Raw genomic sequence first — 7,790 nt, 5'->3', positions numbered from 1 at the left:
CATTACAGCAGGATACCCGACGCATCAGTCAGTTCGGGCAGTCGGTGCTGCAGAATCTGTTTGGGGTTTAGAATCCAACTCCACCCCCTTAGGCCCATTTTTATTCTGTTCCAGGCTGCACTCTCAGTTAGTTGTTTTGGTTTAGGTCAATCTCAGTTATGTCCTCACAGTTGCGAGGCCCAATTGACCAATGTTGTTTTGAGTGAGCCTGGGGGTTAGGGATACCCCATCAGTGAGAAGTAGCAGCCTGCTTGTCCTTGGCGAAAGCGAAGTTACTTACCCTGTAGCAGGTATTCTCTGAGGACAGCAGACTGATTGTTCTCACAAACACGCCCACCTCCCCTCCCCTTTAGAGTTGTTTCTTCCCTTGTCTTTGCTTTCTACTTGACTGAGGAGCACGCTCAAGCTACGGGCGGGAAGACGGTCGCGCGGTGCGCGCATGGGCTAGCAAACTTTGTTGCTAGGAAGATCTCCGATCCTGAAGCTGCCGTTGGACGTCACCCATCAGTGAGAACAATCAGCCTTCTGTCCTCGGAGAATACCTGCTACAGGTAAGTAACTTCGCTTTCTAGTGCTGTTACCACCTTCTACAATTCTAAAATCTTATCTCCTCCTGAGTTCCAATACCCTATGTCCTCTAAAATTGTATCTTATTTTTTAAAACTGTAAATTTTTCCTCGTGCCTTTCACTAAATCTGGCCATAAGTGTTTGTGTTTGGCCCGTTATCTGGCCTGGAGCTTGTGCCATACAAAGTAATGTAATTTGAGTGTATCAAGATGGCGGCTGCATGGTAAGGAAGCAATTAAACCTCCCTGGGTGTACACAGCTTCAGCCTTGTCACCTGACGCCATCTCCTGTCATTCAAACCTCCTTGGTGGGTACATAGTCCGTATCTATATGGATGCCAACTGACCCCACATACTTGCAAAACAGATTTACAAAGTCTCCAGGATGAAATAATTCCTAACTCGTATTTACTTAGTATGTGTATTCAATGTAAGACACCAAACAAAGACATGGGGTTTCTATGACGTGCCACTGACAGCAGACCTGCTAAGTCTCCTGCACTGAGCTGGAATCTCCTGCATAAAGTGGTTGAGTTGCACTTGCCACCTGACCTGGCCAATCCAGTTCTTGATATGCCCTACTAGATCAATGTATTTAGAGGCAAAGTCTGTAAGATGCAGTGCAGAAGAACCAGCCATGGCTAAACTTCTCGGGGACAGACCTGCCATGTCATCAACGCAAAAATGTTGATCCATTTCTGGTTATGCCCCATTGCATGCATAGAGTTCAAGTTTTAATTTCCCTTAGATTGTGTACATAAGTATTGCCATACTGGGAAAGACCAAAGGTCCATTGAGCCCAGCATCCTGTTTCCAACAGTGGCCAATCCAGGTCAGAAATACCCGGCAAGATCCCAAAAATGTACAAAATATTTTATACTGCTTATCCCAGAAATAGTGGATTTTCCCCAAGTCCATTTAATAACAGTCTATGGACGTTTCCTTTAGGAAGCCTTCCAAACCTTTTTTAAACTCCACTAAGCTAACCGCCTGTCAGGTTCTCAGGTTCAGAGCCCGCGGGGCCGGGCTCTGGAGCAAACGTGAGCCCTTAGGCTGCTGCCGAGGAGCGACAGCAGCAGGCAAAACCCACCAACCAATACTGGGCAAGCACACCGGCAGGGACTGCAGGCACTGCCCAGCAAACCAGAACACATGGACTGGAATCCCCCGGAGTGGAGGACACAGGACTGGAACACTGGACTGCAATTCCCTGGACTGGAGGACACAGGACTGGAACACACACCGGACCGGAGCGCACCAGACTGGAACACACCGGACTGGAACACACTGGACTGGTCCGTACAGCTTCACCTGCACTTAGCTACTAAGCCCCCCAGGAGTTGAGCTCCTGGGTTCGAGTAGCCGGCAGGACTTACTGGATACCGGATGACACAGGGACCAGGACTGGAAACAGAAGTGCTCCTAAACCTAAACTGATCTACGTGCTCTCAAGCCCTAAACCAGCAGGAGTGTTCCTAACAGTAAACTGACAAAAAGGACTTCCTAAGCCCTATACTAACAGAGCAGGGAACTAAACACAAAGCTAACACAGGTGCTACTAAGCACCAAGCTACAAGCAGAGCTCTACACTAACAAGCTAAACACAAAACTAACAAGCTAACTAAGCACTGCTCTAGCAAGCTACATACAAAACTAACAAGGTGCTTCCTAAGCACTACTCTGGCAAGCAACCAGAAGAGCTCCTAGCACTAAAAGGAAAGACAGGGGAGCCACAAGGAAAAAGCAGGGAAGCTAACACATAAGCCAAAAGTGATTCTAAATCACCAAACACCAACAGCAAAGACTGCAATGCTCCCAATAGCACAAACACCAGCAGTACTTCTAACAGCAAACTCTGCAGTGTTCCTAACAACACCAAACCCTGAAGTACTTCTATCAACAACAGAGCTTCCAAAGCCCTACACACAGCAATGCTTCCAAAACCAAGAGGGAAAAGCAGGGGAACCATAAGGGAAAAGCAGGAAAGCTAAACACACAGTCACCAGTGCACACTGCACTAACACTAAACCTGGCCCTTAGCAAAAGCAAGCAGGGAAACTAGACACAAAGTCAGAAGTGCACACTGCACCACCCTACCTAAAGCAAACACCACCATTGCAAAGGCTCTGAAGGAAACAACACCACTTCCTTATCAAGGCCCTCCCTGATGATGTCACACTCCCTAGCCCCAGGCAACAGCACACTGACCCAGAGAGGCCCAACCCACACCAATGCAAAACCGTTAAGCACTTGAAGCCAGTACACCCAAAGAGAGGTAGAGCTAACTCAGTCCACCCACACAGCTGTAGTAAAGTGAAACAATTAACCCCATGCTGCTGGAAGCTGCCAGCACAGAGAGACAGAGCCAGCTCAGAAAGGACAGACAAAAGAAACAGAAGCCAGCTAAGAAGCTGACCCCCAGGAAAGAGGTAGGTTTGAGAGGGGTTCTGACCCCAATCATAACAGCACCTCCCCCTCAAGGCTCCCGTGTCCCCACGGGAGCTCCAGGTCTCAAAAGACAATTTAGGTCTCCATGGGTAGCTGTGATGAAATCTCCCAATGGGTTTCACAACATAAATCTGGGCGGCTGGGCAGGAAGTGACAAGTACATCTGGAACTTGGAAACCAGAGTGGCTTTGGCCACCACGAGGCTCTTTAGGACGGCTGCTAAGCAGGATCAGAGTCTTGGATGCAACAAGTGGAGTTCTATTCAACAGGAACCATCTCCTGAAGGAGTCCACAACTTCCTTGACTTCCTGGCACTCCACTGTAGCAGCCAGAACTGGGCTAGAGCCCACACCCATTCTGGAATCTGAAGCCGGACAGGAACTCGAACAGGACTTCAGACTGGACCTTGACTCATGGCTGGAGCTGGAACTCAGAAGGAGGTCAACATCTTGGTTGAAGTGGGAACTTAGAGTAGACTCAGCATCTTGCCTGAGACTGCAACCTGATCCGGCCTCAGCCTCTTGGCCGGAACTGCCACTCAATTCGGACTCAGCCTTTTGGCTGGACTCGGTACTCAGCATAGACTCAGCATCTTGGCTGGCACTGGAACTCGCTCCGGACTCAGCATCTTGGCCGGAACTGCAACTCACACCGGACTCAGCATCTTGGCCGGAACTGCCACTCAATTCGGACTCAGCATCTTGGCTGGACTCTGTACTCAGCGTAGACTCAGCATCTCGGCTGGCACGGGAACTCGCTCCGGACTCAGCATCTTGGCCGGAACTGCAACTTGACCCGGACTCAGCATCTTGCCTGGAACTGGAACTCCAACTTGACCCGGACTCAGCATCTTGGCCGGGACTGCAACTTGACCTGGACTCAGCATCTTGCCTGGGACTGGAACTCCAACTCTCACCGGACTCAGCATCTTGACCGGGACGGCAACTCTCACCGGACTCAGCATCTTGGCCGGGACTGTAACTTGACCCGGACTCAGCATCTTGCCCGGGACTGTAACTCAATTCTGATTCGGCATCTCGGCTGAACTCTGCACTCGGTGTAGACTCAGCACTCATCGTGGACTCATTATCTTGGCTGGGCTCTGCACTCAGTGTAAACGCAGCACTCATCGTGGACTCATTGTCTCGGCTGGACTCTATACTCAATGCAGACTCAGCACTCATCGTGGACTCAGTATCTCAGCTGGCCTCTGCACTCGGTGTACCAGCTGCTCCATAAAGCTGTCCTTGATTTCATCGAGGAATTTTACCTCCCTAGCGTGTCCCAATGTTACATTTACCCAGTAAATATCAGGGTAATTGAAATCATTATTATTGTGTTGCCCAGTTTGCGTCCCTAATTTGCTTTAACATTTCTGCATTTGTCTGTTCATCATGGCCAGGCGGCCGGTAGTACACGCCTATCATTATCCTTTTCCCCTTTACACATGGAATTTCAATCCACAGAGATTCTAAGAAGTGTTTTGTTTTGCTGCAGAATTTTCAATCTATTTGATTCCTCTCCACCAATTCGATCCACCCTATCACTACGGTATAATTTGTACCCCTCTATGACAGTGCCCATTGGTTAGCCTCCTTCCACCAGGTCTCAGAGATGGTAGTTTAATTTTAGTTTTAATTTCCCTAAGGTAAATTAGAACTTCATCTCAGTATATGCAGACGATGTCACAATATATATTACTTACAAAACCAAACTGACAGTAATCACCAACAAAATCATGCTCGGCCTGAACATCATGGATTCATGGGCAAATGCATTTCAACTAAAACTCAATAAAGAAAAAACCTCATTGTCTCATCCCAACACAGCGCGGACATCTCCACAAGTATGAACACCCCAGATCACACTCTTCCTATCTCAGATAGCTTGAAAATCCTCGGTGTTACAGTGGACCGTAACTTAACACTAGAGAGCCAAGTGGCATCCACAACAAAGAAAATGTTCCACTCAATGTGGAAACTCAAACGCGTGAAGCAATTCTTCCCAAGGGAAATATTTCGCAACCTGATACAATCAATGGTACTAAGCCACTTAGATTACTGCAGTGAAATTTATGTGGGATGTAAAGAACAAACCTTAAAGAAACTTCAGACCGCTCAAAACATGGCAGCTAGGCTGATATTTGGTAAAATGCGATTTGAAAGCGCAAAACCCCCCGTGAAAAACTACACTGGCTCCCAATCAAAGAACGCATCGCCTTCAAAATTTATTTATTCATTTATGACATTTATATCCCACAGTATGCCCGCCCATGGGCAGGCTCAATGTGGCGTACAGTAGTTAATAAGCAAACAGTAGTACAAAATACAGTATACAAGGTCACAAGAGGAAGAAAGAAATAACTGAGGAGGAAAAGGAAGAGAGGGGAGGTGATAAATTATCACAGAGAGAGCCGTGGGTTAAAAGGGTGTAGCACCAGAAGGGCTCGTAGCGTATGCTCTGCCAAAAAGGAAGGTCTTGAGTCGCTGGAGTGAATTTGACCTCTCGGGGCAGCCCATTTCACAATTGAGTGCTGAGATAAGGGAAAGAGGAAACATAGATGGTCTTATATTTGAGGCCACAAGAAGATTGAGATACGAGTGGGCCGACCTTCGGGAGTTCCTTGGCGGCAGGTTAATGAGAGTGTCCATATAGGAAAGAGCTTCTCCACAGATGATTTTGTGCACCAATGCGCAGATCTTGAACGCGATGCGATCCTTCACAGGGAGCCAGTGCAGCCGCTCATGTAGTGGTCTCGAACTTTCAAATCTCGATTTGCCGAAGATGAGTCGAGCTGCTGTATTCTGAGCAGTTCGCAATTTTTTTAGGAGCATGTTTGTGCATCCCCCGTAGATACTGTTGCAGTAATCTAGACGGCTAATTACCAGAGACTGGACTAGATTGCGGAACACGTCTCGAGGGAAGGGCTTGATACGCTTAAGCCTCCAAAGAGAGTAGAACATTTGCTTGACTGTAGAGTTCACATGCTGCTCCAATGTCAAAGATCTGTCAACCAGGACTCCCAAGAGTTTTAGGGAGACCAAGATAGGCAGGACGAACTCAGGAGTAATTAATGTAGGAGGCCTGAGTTTGTTATAGGGAGAGGAGAGAATCAAGCAGTGCGTTTTCTTGGCGTTGAGTTTGAATCGGAAAGAATTGGCCCAGTTGAGCATGGTGTTAAAGCCTTGCCGAATCCTACAGGTAATTTCATTTAGGTCTTTCTCAAAAGGGATGAAGATAGTGATGTCATCTGCATAGATAAACGGGTTTAGTCCCAGTTTGGAGAGAACCGTTGCCAGAGGGATCAACATCACGTTGAAGAGGGTAGGTGATAGTGGGGAGCCCTGTGGCACACCACAGGCTGCTTTCCAGTGAGATGATAGATTAGAGTTGGCGTGTACTTGGTAGGATCTGGATGTAAGAAAACCTCTCAGCCAGGCTAATACAGTACCACTTGCACCAAAGTAGTCTAGGAGCCACAGAAGTATACCGTGGTGCACCATATCAAAGGCACTGGACATGTTGAACTGCAGGAGTAAAATGCTCTTCCCTTCAACTATTTCCCTCTTGAAGTTGGATAGGAGAGTGATAAGTACGGTCTCAGTGCTGTGGAGCGGTCGAAATCCCGATTGTGAGGTATGTAGAATATTAAATTTGTTCAGGTGCTCACTAAGTTGTTTATTCACCAGGCTCTCCATGATTTTTACGAAAAGGGGAATAGATGCTATTGGCCGGTAGTTGGACAGATCACTACTTTTTTTCTTAGCGTCTTTAGGTACTGGGGTAAGCAAGATGTTACCATGGCTTGTAGGAAACTTGTCTTTATAGTTGACATGTAGCGTCAAGTCATCTAGGAAATAGGCAGGGGCACATTGGAGCAAATAGTTGGGGCATGTATCCAGCCTGCAGTACTTCCTGACACCCTGATTCACAAAATCATCTACGGAGAAGCCCCGAGTTAATGACAGACTTGATCGACTTACCAATTAGAAATACATCCGAATCAACACGATCTTATCTAAATCTGCACTACCCAAGCTGCAAAGGACTTAAATACAAAAAGCTTACGCATCTAGTTTTTCCTACATAAGCACACAACTGTGGAACGCATTACCAAAAGACTTGAAAGTGATGTACGACCACCTAAGCTTCTGGAAATCACTAAAAACCAACCTGTTTAAAAAGGCATTCCCTACTGATCCAACTTAAATGCCTAATTTCTGCAACACAACCAAACTAAAGCACATAATGGACATAACACAACTCTTCCGTTCTCCGATTCCCTAATGTGACTGTGCCACATGAACTTGATCTTCCCACAACATCACCCTGTATTTTTTCACACCGGAGCCTGCAAAGCCCTCTTCGGTACTATGTAAGCCACATTGAGCCTACAACTAGGTGGGAAAATGTGGGATACAAATGTAACAAACAAATCCAATGCATGCAATGGGGTTAAACCAGCACTGGATCAGCTTCTTTGACTTGACCTTGGTGAGGTGGCTTACTATAATACTATTAATAGGCTACTATGTATATTTCGCCTTTATAATCACAATTCAAACGTACTTTGCTTTGAAGCAAGAAATAACATACTTTGAAATGTCTGAATGCTAGGAGTCTAAGAAATAAGATGGGAGAGTTGGAATATATTGCACTAAATGAAAAATTGGATATAATATTTATTTTTTATTTTATTGCATTTGTATCCCACATTTTCCCACCTATTTGCGGGCTCAGTGTGGCTTTTTAATAGGCATTACTGAGACCTGGTG

At 46.6% G+C, this 7,790-nt stretch overlaps 1 long non-coding RNA gene across 1 annotated transcript; it reads right to left on the bottom strand.

Moving 5' to 3' along the window:
- Positions 1-660: 660 nt before the first annotated feature.
- On the bottom strand, positions 661-1,353 carry LOC115482226. The gene is made up of 2 exons (XR_003944045.1): positions 911-1,353; positions 661-855 (listed from the first exon to the last, which is right to left on the bottom strand). It is a non-coding gene; the product is annotated as an uncharacterized LOC115482226 (long non-coding RNA).
- Positions 1,354-7,790: the final 6,437 nt, after the last annotated feature.

The sequence above is a fragment of the Microcaecilia unicolor genome, chromosome 12 (genome assembly GCF_901765095.1).
Source record: "Microcaecilia unicolor chromosome 12, aMicUni1.1, whole genome shotgun sequence".
Classification (NCBI taxonomy): Eukaryota; Metazoa; Chordata; class Amphibia; order Gymnophiona; family Siphonopidae; genus Microcaecilia; species Microcaecilia unicolor.
This window is presented reverse-complemented; position numbering and strand designations above follow the sequence as displayed.